The sequence below is a fragment of the Camelus bactrianus genome, chromosome 15 (assembly GCF_048773025.1).
Source record: "Camelus bactrianus isolate YW-2024 breed Bactrian camel chromosome 15, ASM4877302v1, whole genome shotgun sequence".
Taxonomy (NCBI): Eukaryota; Metazoa; Chordata; class Mammalia; order Artiodactyla; family Camelidae; genus Camelus; species Camelus bactrianus.
In genome coordinates, this window is record NC_133553.1 from 26,966,221 (window position 1) to 26,980,052 (window position 13,832).

The 13,832-nt window shown below is 37.1% G+C and overlaps 1 protein-coding gene across 2 annotated transcripts in view; it reads right to left on the bottom strand.

Moving 5' to 3' along the window:
- The window catches only part of LDAH (lipid droplet associated hydrolase), an 82,358-nt gene that overhangs the window by 34,257 nt on the left and 34,269 nt on the right, over positions 1-13,832 (bottom strand). The window lies entirely within an intron of this gene.

The window sequence follows — 13,832 nt, forward strand, 5'->3', positions numbered from 1 at the left end:
TCACTAACTAGAATTTAACTATTCAACTCTCCGTCTTTTTATTTTCCTCTTTCAGGTAACTTTTAACCACATTATTAAATAACCAAACCAACTACTATCAGGGATTTGGTTAAAAAAATAATTTCAGGGAATAATGTGAGGTCAGTACATTTAATCCTAATCCCCTAAATCTTTTTTATTTACCATAGACGACAAGAGAAAATATTCAGAACTAGGACTCTCAGGTGCTACAAATTCTTTAGGAAAGTAAAATTAAATTATGCTCTATTGTACTCTGTTTAAAACACATTACAAACATTTCAAATGGGAAAGTTAGAAATAATTTTTTTTCCCCTGGCCAATCCACAGTCAACCAGAACAATCAACTAATGAAAATAATCTTGTTTTCCAAGAAGTCTGGTAATTGAGTCCTGTATGGTAACTTACAGCTCATTTTAGTTTCAAGTTTATTCACTTCAAAACAAGGGGCCTCCTTGTGTTTACTAAAATGTTCTCAAAGATTTAGAGAATATAAATGGTTAACACAGTTACTGTCATACTGAAAATGTACCATACAGATTCCATACTAGTTATGTAACCCACAGAACATAAGGAACTTCAGACTGATCAAATCAGCTGGCAGAAAGAGGAAGCAATCCATTACTTTGTATAAATGATCCATTACTGTGACCTGTGTTAAACAAAACTGCATGCAAGGGAAACTCTGAAAATACATGAGTAACTACAGGGTTGCATTTGGTTGATCTATATCAATAACAAATTGAGAATTAAAGTGCACTCTGAAATCATGGGAATATACCAAAACAATAAGGAAGTTCTAATATGTACTCTGAATGCATCATTGATTCTCAAAAATATAAGAAGACCAAAGATTGTTTATCACAACTAATATTTAGTTGATGAGACTGGTTTTCCTCTCTTGCCTTTGGAGAGCAACAGTTATTACCTGTTGGGTGAAACAGATACTTTTCCAAAATATCATGATGATAATTTCAATGAAATTTAAGTCCAAATTTGATAGGCTAAGGCACAGTAATAAAAGTTTCTTTTGTTCATATAGAAATCTATTGGCAAAAACACCCACCGAGGTCAAGGAAATATACCCAATTTTATAACACAGCTGTGCAGAGAAGGTTTCCAAATCAGTATACATGACAAAACATTTTCTTATATTACTGTCTTATTAAAGAAAGAACTTCTAGGCTGGCCAATTCATGCTACTCTAAGGGAATATCTTCATATATTACACATTCTCATTTGAAATCTAACAGAGTCAACTTCTGATAATGAAGCACAACCGTGTTTTCCTGAATAGTACAGGAAAGGGAATATACACATTGGGACTTTTTATACAGGGGACGTTGGGGGGATTAGAGACAATATTTTGATGTTTATTTTTCCTGACTTTATTATTACTATTAATCATTTTCCAGAAAGGAAGTTAGGAAACAATTTGAAGTATAGCCATAGGTAAGGCATATGATGTTCAGGTATGGTTTATGTGCAATCTGTTTCATTAAATAGGCATTTTTTTAAAAAACAGTAAAATCTAAAAAATACCTTCCATACACTCATACTTATTACAGATGCATCCATTTTTCTGGGGTGCAGCCATGATGCCTGTATGTTATGACTAAAAGAAGCCATGATAAACAGCATTTCAACATCTTTAAAAAACAGCATCACTGCTACTTTCCCTATTTGTTTATCACATGAGTCCACCTGCCGCAGCAGTTTCAGGGTAGTTCCCCACTGCATAAGTTGAAAACAGGAACACATAGCACAGTTTTTCCTTTTATATGATTGCCAACATTGTTAAGACATATTAGAGAACATGCAACATAAACCAGGCAGCTTTCAAAGATAAAGTTGCTAGTAGTCAAAGCACAGACCTAGGAATAATCCTAGTTTATCTCTTCTCCCCAAAAGGCCACATTTTCCTCTTCTTAGGATAAGACTACTTAGCTTATTTAATCATATGTATGCAGCTAATATACTGCAAATTCCATTTTATTTTAATGATCAAGAGCTTGCCTTTTGAGATCTTATATTCTGTCTTAACAATTTCATACATCAGTAAGACAGGAATATGCCCCACAGAGGGAAGTGCTTAGAGTAATAGTAATAATGACAGCTAACTGTCTTCTGGGATATGTACTTTATACACATTAAGTCATTTATTATGTGTAACCACCTTATCAAGTTTCTTCATTCCATAGATGAGAAAACTGAGGTTTAGCTACAAAGTGACAAAGATGAAGTATGGACCTAAGCACGGTAACTTCAGAGCCCATGCCATTAACCATTAATTACACCACATACTTGCAGACAAAAGAATTTCTTAATAATTATTATTGTTTGGTGACATAATTGCCTATGGTTGAAACAATCACTACCATTATTGTTACAGATAGGCCAACATTTACAAGTGTTTCAAATCATTCAGCTTCAAAAATAACTCTATATCTTAAGAAGTAAAGCATGAAATCCTTCAACTACTGATGACTGAAAAAAATTGTTACTTCAATATGTTTTGCATGAGGTAGACGGCATTCATGAAACTGATTATTTTTACCATTTTCCACTCATGTGACCTATACTCAGATCTTCTGGAGCAGAGATTTTTCTACACTTCAACTACCTGAACATGAAAAAAAAGCTCTTTCATGCATTTAATCTACATGTCAGGGTTGCTAATTACAAGGAACGCTTGCATATTTGCAGAGATATTTACATAACTTATGATTATACTTAAACATTTGAAACATAGCTTCAAAATTTTCCTATAACCCATTCTTCTCAAGCTCCTGTCATTTTATACATTTCAGATTTATTTTATTTTGGATGCAAAATGCTCTTCTCCCTAGCTTAAAATCTCTTAGAATCCACTTCCTTTTAAGTGTCAGATTCAGAATCACTAAGAACTCAAACAGAAAATTAAGGATGCTCACAGGTCCATTGTAGATGATTCTGTACAAGCTGCTCTGTAGTACCACTACCTATTACAGAGCATCTGTTACTCCGAATTGAACAGTGTTTTCCAGGCAGGCTCAGAGTTCAGTGGCTGGTGACAACAGCAAACCCATCCCCATGTCTACAGCTCCAGTAGTCTCACGTACCTACTATGCCCTTTGGCAACATCAGCTTCCTCATGGTTAATAATGGCAAAGCTACACAGAATCTGAAAGGATGGCTAACTAAAACTTGGGAAAACAAGTGGTTAAGTCACAGCAAAAGGTTAGGCCCAAACAGGTGAAGGAAGTCCATGAACCCCAATACCAGCTTGGATAATGAAACGGGTAAGAATCTGTCCTCCTTTTAATTTAGGAAAAATAAAGATGTATCAAAGATGTATGCATCTTAACATATCTTTTCCCTCAAGGTCTCTGATGGGGGTGCTCCTGCTCCACTGTCACCCAGATACACCAGCTTCCTGAAGGGAGCACCCCTCTTGGTAGGGCCATGGTATCTCCTATGCTCAGCCAAACCTCTGTGAGTTCCTGGGTCTTACCACTGCCTCACTGCACTTCCAAGGCCTCGGCTTCTACAGAGAGGGGCCAGGTGCCTCTGGGAAGGCCACTGCCTTCCCTAACAGGATTGGCCTGCATTTCCGAGGGCCTTTAAGCATCTCTGCCAACTCCTAAGTTGCAATTGACATACAAATATGATCATTTATTAATTTATTAAAAATGCCCCCACAGTATCTGAAAATGCTATATGATGAAAACAGGAATCATATACTCTGTTACCAGTTCAAATGTTAGTTACCAACTAAAAAAATTCATTCATCTTAAAAGACCTTTAGGGGTAAAGGACCATGATATATTTAACTTACTCTCAAGTAGTTCAGAAAGAAACATCATATATATACATTACTTACATATATGTACACACACACACACACACACACACTTGCGCTCCCTACCCTGTCATATATATGTATGTGAGAGAGAGAGAGAGAGCAGAGGGCAAATGAGGTAAGATATTATTACAACAGTAAATTGGAGTAAAACGAATATGGTGTCCTATTTACTCTTCTTATTCTAGCATCTCTTCTGTAAGTTTGAAATGATTTCCACGTAAAGCGTTAAAAAATTAAGTCCAGTCCCCCACTGCCCTCAGTCCCCCAGCCACGGCACTTCTAACCCCCTTATCTTGCTCTACTCTTTTTATCAAGGTAGGCTCACCTTCAAACATATTAATTTTTATGTTTATTACCATCCGCCCTTAGCAGACTGTGAACTCTGGGAAGGCGGGCTTCTTCCCTATTTTGTTCGCAGGGCCTGCATGTCCACACCAGGTTCTCAGTGACAGTGCATGGACACAGACAACTGAATGAATCAAAGTCAGGCTGAGGGACGGTTCCCCCAAGACACCTGCCTCATCCAACGTCCCTAAGCAACTTCCCCTGCCCAGCTCCAGCCTGGGACTGGAGGTTTATTCTGTCTAGAAGTTGGAGAGAGCTTTCCAGGCACAGAGAAAGGCAGGGGAAAGAGCCATCATGAAAAGGGGATTAAGTGAAAGCCCCTGCACTGGCTGCTGACACTCTCATGTGCAAACACCAGCCTCTCCTGCTGCTTCATGTGGATGCTGCTGCCCTCAGGCAGCGGGTCTGAAGATTTTGGGGGGAGAAACTGAATGGCTTTTAGAGAAAAAACACACTGATAGTGACATTGGGGAATACCATCAAAAAAAAAAAAAATCAGGACACCTGTCCAATCACCCTGGAGTAAGGCTGCCTAGCTGACAAGGCCCACTCCCACATAAAACCTAGGATTTTCAGTGCTTCTCTCCTGAGTATGAATAGGTAACAAAGGAATGTCAGACATTTGAGAAAGCTTCCCTTACAGTAGGTAGATTGACATAAGCAAAACATGAAAAGAGGAATTCAGAATGAATAGAGACAATGCAAAAGTACAATGAGACTCCAACAATCTGCTTTCCTCAGAGAGAGAGAGTGATATCCATGAAATAAAAAGGATACTACAGAGAGGGAAGAAGGCACCAGAAGTTATCTTGGAAATTACTTGTATGAAGGCTGAAATCAAAAGTTTAATTAGATGAATTCCAAGATAAGGTTGAGGAAAATCCCACATTTCTCCTTGTATAGAACTTTAAAAGACAGAAACAATGGAAAATGAAATAAATCAAGAGAATCTTTCCTGGAAGTTTAACACATGAATAAAGAGAAAATAAGCAGAAAAAAAAAAAAAAAAGAGAGACAAGTTTTCAGGAAGTAAGGATGCCAGTTTCCAGGTTACAAAGGATAAACGGTCCAAGGAATATCATCACAAAATATAAATGAAGATTCCAAAACTGTCCAGAGAAAAAACAGGTCACATAAAGAACAAAATACTGGAAAGGGCACACTTCTCAAAGGCAAAGCGTGAAGGACTGGGAGCCAGGCAGCAGCGGTAACGGAGTGAGGACAGCGGGCTAGCTCACTGCAGAGCAACCTGCCTGCCAAGAACAATTAGAAAAGCTGGAAAGAGGTTTTGTTTTTTTAAAGTGCCTTTGAAAGCATCAAAGGCAGAGGAGAGTTGAAAAGCCAAAATTCTAGAGAAAAAAAAACTCAGAGAGGTGTGCTGCGACAGCTCTTCTTAGTTATTGACCAATTTGCAAGCAGTGGCTATAAGGCCAACATGCTGAACTGCTTCTGGAAATTTGTGGCTCAAGGGTCAAGACTTGGGCGTTTGGTGCCCATTAAAGAAGGCACCCTGGGCTCTCAGTGGGAACCACTAGAGGGCTACTCCTTAATAGACCAGGCCTCACAAAGATAGCTTTGATTTAGTCCAGTTCCTCATGGCATTACAGCGATCGAGCCTCACTATAACTGCTAGTCCAAAGCAAAAGTAAATCCTGGAGGAAACTCTGGAGGAAAATACACACATTGTCTTAACAATTTTTTTACCTTATAACGCCAGGTATTCAATTAAAAAAGAACCTTACCAAGCAGTGATGGTTTATTTATGTGGTGATGGTTTATTTTCTGTGTCAACTTGACTGGGCCATGGGGGTACCAGATATTTGGTCAAACATTATTCTGGGTGTGTCTGGGAGGGTGTTTTGGATGAGATTAACATTTGAATCAATAGACCTAGTAAAGCAGATGGCCCTCCCCAGTGTTAGTGGGCCTTATCAAATCAGCTGAAGGTCTGAATAAAACAGGAAGGTTAAGTAAGAGGTAGTAGGTTATGAAAGAGGAAAGGCTGAATCTTTAACACTCAGTCTGGCTAACTACAGCAGCTCCCTCAACTACGCTGGTGAGATGAAGTTATTTGCTGAAATGGAGTTTCTGGACTGTCTACCGACTTGATTCATGCGTGTTTCCTCTGGTCTCTGTATGACTGATACCGGGAAATGATTTACTGTCTGGTTTCCTAGGGACAGGTTGCCACAAATGATGCTGGCTTCAGTCTTTCTCCATTTGTCAATATACTTCCCTGATACCTGATAATTTGGCTTCTTCCCAGCCAAATACAATTGGTCTGAACTTGGAAAGCAAGATCTCAAAGCAACCACATTTCATCTTTGTGAAGCATCTTTCATTTAGTGCCTGCTAGACTTTTTCCACTTCAGGGAATTTTTTGTGGCGTACATTGCATATTGTTCACAGATTTTCCATACAAGCAAGAGGGAGGGTAAAAGAGTCTCATGCACACAGAGTAACCATATTAAAGAGTCTTTTCCTTCCTTAAAGATCACAGTTATAATTCTCATCTCCACGAACTGATAGACCTGAAAGAATCTTCTGGCTGGAATACACAATAGCCACAAAAAAATGATTTCACAGAATTCTGCTCATCTGTTTCCACTCTCTTCTATGTTATCTTTTCTCTGACTGCTACGCTCCTCCCCTGAAGGCTCTAATTTGCTCTTCTGTGAACACTCAGTTCCTTAGCATAACAAGGTCTAAATGCAGCAAGGCACAAGCTATATTTTTCAGACCTGTATCCATCCAATTTCCATCATAGTCACAAAGACAACATCTCTGCCTTACTCACACTCCTGAGCCTCTTAAAGTCCTCACCACTATAAACCTCATGGTCTGATGAGATTTGAATAAGGTCTGCTTCACCCTAGCAGTAGGATGAACGATGATGCTAATTCCAACCTGTGATTTTGTTATCACATTCAAATAACAATCAGGAGGCAGGCCATCAAAATATATACCTATCAACAATTCAAATGATTTTCAGGGGGAGGGGAAGGCAGGGTTTATAAAAAATTGCAAGGAAGGGCAAAAGCCTAGCTAACTGAGTAGAGCAGGAATAGTTAAAAGGCCAGGACAGCGCAACTGCCAAAGATGCTGGTACCAACTTAGTGCCGATACTGGTCTCAGGGGTGGGTTCTCCTGCAGAGAAACCATGAAGTTGACATTATCCTTTTTCTTTCTCCTTGTATTTGTTATCTCTTGCTGTGTAACAAATTACCAAAAACTTTATTTCTCATGAACCAACTTTCTGTTATGAAGTCATAAAATCAAATTGCTTTCTTTTAAAAGAAGAAAGAAAACACATAACCATTAAGTGATTATAATAGTGAAGAAATATATGCCATCAAAGGAAATTTTAAGAACAAAAAGTAAATAGAAAAAAAATCACTCTAAAATTCACCAAACACAACCACTATATTCACTTTGGTAATTCAATTTTCAAATTTTTAAATGTATGTTTTCCTTCGATATAGAGTTGTACTCTATATTCTCTTTATATTTTAACATCTTTAATACTCTACAATAAACTTTCATGTATCACAGTGTCTTTTGAAAATATAATTTTAATAGTTGCACATTCCATATTCAAACTTTTAGAGTTGGACATTGGGATGCTTCCAATTTTTTGATACAATAAATAATATTTTTGTAATGAATGTGTTCTCCATCTTTGAGATTATTTTCTTAGTAGAGATTCCAAAGAAAATAATTTGTAGGTTTAAAGGGTATGCATTTTTTTTCTGGTAACATACGATCATTGTAAAAAAGCAGAAACAATGTAGTCTCCACCTCCAATACACCCTTACCTCTAACCCCTCAGAGGTAACCACTGTAAGTTACCTGGTGTTTACCTGTTCAGACATTCTAAAAATGTGGATAGAAGTATAAATACACACAACCATGAACTTTTTCTTTAAAATACTGCAATAGTAGCAACTCATTCCAATAACTGTTGAGGTACATTCATCCAACATTAAGTACTACTGTAGCCAGTAGGCAGACATTATTAAGTACTACCATGCACTAGTTTATTAAGCACTGTGTCACACATTGTGCTAAGTACACATTTTTGGATAGATTTTATTAACCAGCTTTTCTTCAGTGAAATACCTGTTCAAGTCCTTTGCACCTGTATCTGAGAAGCTGCTGTTCTTTTTACTGTTGTCTACAAGTTCCTTCTTATAAGAAATTAAACTTTTAGCCTTGTGGTTAAGAACATGGACTCTGGAGTCAAACAAATGTGGGTTCAACTCCTAGCACAGTCCCTTATTAGCTGTCTAATCTTAAACAAGTTATTTCTGTCCTTTCTAAGTCTCAGTTTCCTCATGTACAAAATGGGAAGAGAATAGCCCCCTTCAAGAGTTGGTGAAAGAATTAAATAAGATCCATAAATTCTAATTATAATAATATATAATAAATAATTATAGTAAAAGTTGGTAATAATTTAATCTTTAATTATTCTAAATATCTACAAGAGAATTAGGTATCTAAATACATTTTTTATATTCTAATAAGTAATAATATAAAAAAAGCCCACATTTTCCTTTCTTATTAAATAAAAACAAAATAAAAAGAGGGTATTGCATTATCCTCTCTGGTCTAAGCATGGAAAGTCATGGGACAAATTAATTACTTTTAAAATCATGAACTCTTACATCAAATTTCTTTGTAATAAATTATTCTCAGGTCCATCTACACCTTTCCCTAAACAATCTCACATACTATTTTAAGAGGCTACTGTGTTATAAAAGTAATCTGTGGTAAATTTAGAATGTTAAGTCTCTTTGGATACTACAGTAATCTTCAAAGGCATGGTTACTTTTTTTTTTTTTTTTTTTACTTTTTTCCTACCTTCCTAAAATTTACAAATATATTAACTTTTACAATAGGAAAGAAAAATCTTTTAATTTAAAGAAAGGTATTGCAAACCAATTGTAAAAAGACATTTGAGGAGGGGAGTGGACTAAGAAAACCTCAGTAGGTACTATACTAGATAATACCAAAGAATTATCATTGATTTTGTTAGGTATGGTAATGACATGGTAGTTATGTAAGGAAAAAGTCCTTTTTAAAGATACACAATGAAGTATTTCAGTGTGAAATATCATGAATGCTATAATTTATCTGAAAGTATTTGAGAAAAAAAATGAGGTAAAGATAAAATATCAGTAGCTATGTTAATCTAGGTAATGGTTATCTGGAGATTCATTATACAATTATTTTTATTTTTCTGTTTGAAATTTTTCATAATAAAAATTTTAAATGATCAATTAAAAAAGATGTCTCTTTTTCCTTTCCATTTATATTAGCTTAGGTAGCTGTATTCATGCTTCACCAAGATGGGTTGCAACTGAAGACATATACCTTAAACTGGTTACACACAGCTCCCAGGTCATGGTTCAGTCTCAATCTCACAAGCTGGGGAACCAGTGATTAGTTAAAGGTCCACATGCAACAGACTGGTGACTTCTGTCACCAGGAATATATTCTCAAAATTGGTTACAATACCACAAATACAACTACTTCAGTGTCTAAACATATAAAAATATAGACACTAGAGTTTGCTGGAATGTAGACGGCCCTTGCAGAACAAAAGACTGAGAACCTGCACACAAAAAAGCAGAGCTTAAATCAGCTTCCATTGACAGATTTCTGCTACCTTGCTGCTTAAATCTTGGAACTTAATACTTCAAAGAGATGAGAATGAAATCTATGGTCCCATCCCAGGTTTGACCCTGATAACTCATGGAAATGAGAAAATATGTCTTGGTTGTGTGGCTTGCCTGAACAAGCCAAGTATCAGCAAATCAAGGGGGCTTGCTGTGCTTGTGGATAAGGCCATAGGTGCAAAGAGCTGGAATACATGAAATACAGAAAAGATCTTTCTTTTAGAGAACTTGATTAGTATTCTTGTGCATCCAAGGAACAATACGAGAAGACATGGCTGATACGTCACAGAAAGACTAAGGACAGAGTAAACTGTCCATAACATCCTACAACATTCTATGTTCCAAGCTTTTGGAAAGCTTGAGTTGGTGGTTCTCAAACTAGAGCATGCAACACAATCGCCTGCAGCACTTGTTAAAACACTGATTGGTGGGTCTCAGCCCTAGAGATTAAGATTCTGTAGGTCTGGGTGGGGCCCAATAATTTGCATTTCTAACAAGATCCCAAGTGATGCTGATATGGCTTTCAGAACTACTGGCTCAGATATTTGAATCAGTGCCTTGTGTCATCAATTATATTTTACTCACAACTAATCCTGGGCCAGGAAGAAGTGATAAAATGTGTTTAGGCAGTAAGTGTAAGGCTTTCTCTGGATAGTAGCCACTTCACTTCATTTGCCCTGCATGTCCCTTTAAACACATCTCACTAAATCCCAATACATACTAGACCTTTGAGAGGATGGGGGGAATTTTTCATATCTGACAGTATATCATGGATACACAAATATTAAAACAGCTCAATATTTAAAACCGAAAAGTGTACAGAAATTCTCAGATGAAATGCATTAAATAAAGTACTAAGTATTAACATGCATGAAGAATGTTCTATTATAAACCTCTGTTTTCACTTTCTTGCAGCTTTCCAAAAAATTAGCCCTTTGTGGTGAAATTTTCCATGCTTGGTTTCAGCCCAAAGGTGATTTTTTTGCAAAGTTTGAAAAAAATATATTAAATAGTTTTTGAGTTATGAAAAGATGAAAAAAGCCCACACAATTTTTCCACTTTGAAAGCAATTTCAGGATCTTTTTTTAATATGCAGATAACTAAAAAATGGCTGAAGTTGAAAAACTGAAACTTTCCATGTGTCCAGCTTTCAGCAAGGTTGTCCCTGGGTAATTCAGAAAAGATAATGTGTGTGTGCACCCACATAAACAGATAAACATATATATTTAAATGCATAAGTGATTAGAAAAATAGCATTTCATCATACTCAATGCAAACCTTCCTCAGAGTTGGGATTTGTTTTCTGCAATGGAGAGTCTTTCACAAACCAGAGTAGTTGTTGACCGCCTGATCCCTGTGGATTTTCACATACAGGCTTTCACTATTGGGTCATGCAGATACAACTCTAGAACTACTGTGCACTGTGTCTGCAGAATCCTCCCGTTCCCTTCATATTCCAGCTCCCTTCTGCCCCAGCTCAGTTCTAGGGCTCTGATTTCACTTGAGTTTAATTTCTGCTCTTGGCCCATGCCTCACTACCAACTTTCTTGATCTTCTATGCTCCAGAGACTCAGACATGTTCTCGTTTCTCCCGATTCTCTCCGATCTCCCCTGAAAGCATTAACCCACTTCCCGCTAAAACCGTCCTTGTGTATTTGAAGAACACAAGTACTAAAGAAATAACAGTAGAAAGTTTAGGTCAAATAAGTTTTGATGGTTTGTCAAAGTAACTTACTCTAATTATTTATAATCACAACCTTCCTAACTAACTCACCTGAAGACTGATGATGGGAAAGGTAGAGAACAGAACACAGTCCTAGTTCTGCCATTTACTACCTAACTGACATGTGGAAAAGACACACACTCTTTGGAACTTCAGTCTCCTTATCTGTAAAATGGGAAAAATTAGGTTGTTAAATGACCTTATTAATGTGAACATGTTTTGTAAATTTCAAACGAATGTTGGGTTTAACTATTAGTAATGATAATGACCTTAATTTTTAACTGTTTCAGGTTTCTGGACTCAAATGAAGAACCAAGTATAAGCACATGTATTAAATAAAGAACCAAGCAAAAGGCACAAAAACACTTTTGCAAGAATGTGAAAATTAAGAAAAATCCAATTTTCCTGCTTTTCAAGTGTGTAGGCTTAACAAAGAGAAAGAAAAGTGCTCCAGCAAATGTTCCTATTTCTCTTTCATTTTAAACATCTCTTCTTGGATGGTCTATTCCTCTCAGCATATGCTAAATTCTCTCCCATTTGTAGTAAAAAAAATGTTCCCTTGACCAGCTTCTTCTTTAAGTTATCATCTTGTCTTCTCTCCTAACTTCTTGCAACTTCCTTCTCCCATTATTTCACTAAAAGTGTTCTCTTCCAGGTGATCAATGACCTTCTGACTACTAATACCAGAAGCTTAAGTTCTCCTTCCCTTCAACAGTTCTTACACTCAACTCCTTTGCCTTATTCCAGTGATCTGCTGCTACATAACATACCACCCCCAAACTTACGGTTTAAAACCACAATGATTATTCTTTCTGATTCTGTGGGACAGGAATTCAAACAGGGCTCAGCTAGACTTCTGCTCCATATGGCATTGGCTTGGGTCACTCACTCAGCTGCATTCAGTAGCAGATGGGATAGGCTGGAAAGTCCAAGAAAGTTTCACTCACGTCTGATGCCTCATGATCCTCCTATGTGGCCAGGCTGGGCTTTCTCACAGCATGGTGGTCTCAGGGCTGCTAGACTTCAAATCTGGTAGCTGGTTCCCAGGAGGGGGAAAATGGAAGCTCCCTTAATATCTGGGCTTGGAACTACCAGAACATTACCTCCACTGTATCCCATTGGTGAAACCAAGTCACATGCCCAGCCCAAATTCAAAGGGGAGAGGAAAGAGACTTCAGGTCTTAAGAGAGGAATGGTAAAGAATCTGTGACCATCTTTAATCCACCACATATCTATGCCTTTCTAGATATTCTCCTTTTTCTTCTCTTTGCTTTGTGGTATAATCTAGTCTAGGTTAATGACTTTCTATTTTTTTACCTTGATCCACAGTAAGAGACACATTTTACACTGTAATAAAGGATATCAATACACAGTTATAAAAAGTGAAATAAAAGTTCTACAATATATAACTCTATAATAATAAAATATACTCTAATACTTTCTATTTTACTCTGGTTTTTTAAATTTTTTTTTATTGTTTACAAACACATGCTTCCCTTCTCTGAGGAGGACTGTACTTCTCCACTATTGGCAGACTTGGTCAAGTGACTTGCTCTGCCTAACGCGGTATGAGGAATGACAAATGTCACTTCCAGGCAGAGGTTTTAAAATACACTGTATGGTTCACTATTTCCTTTTTATTCTCTGTCGTGAGACTGGAATAGTCCAGCTACTCCATCAACCTGGATTCTGGAATAACACTGCATAGAGAGAACTATACGAGAAGTATACTATGCCTCTAAAGGATTCATAAACAACAAAAAAATCTTTGTTGTTAAAAGCCCCTGACACTGTGCTACCATGGCATAGTCTACCATACCTTGATTAATCCATTAGTTGCAACCCACTGAACTGAATTAAGGATCCACTAATAGACTGCAGCCAATAGTTTGGAAAATTATTATACCTTTGGCCTTTTTCTCTGCTTTCTCCTTTTCATCCTCCTTTCCACCAAATGAAGTCATTCCCCTAATATACATCCATGACCTGTTTCTTTTCTCTTAATTTCCCTGGGCAAATCCTATACACTGTCTTCATTAATTCTCACCTGGACTAGCAAACCTGCCTATCACTTGGTTGTTCACTTTTTACTCTATACTCTCTCCATTTCATTTTCCTTTTCACTGAGATATTAATTTACCTGATGCATGACTATCATTATCACAGATCCTTCAGTGGCTCCTTGCTGTCCAGAAAATAGTCCAAACTTTACTGCCCCTCTACT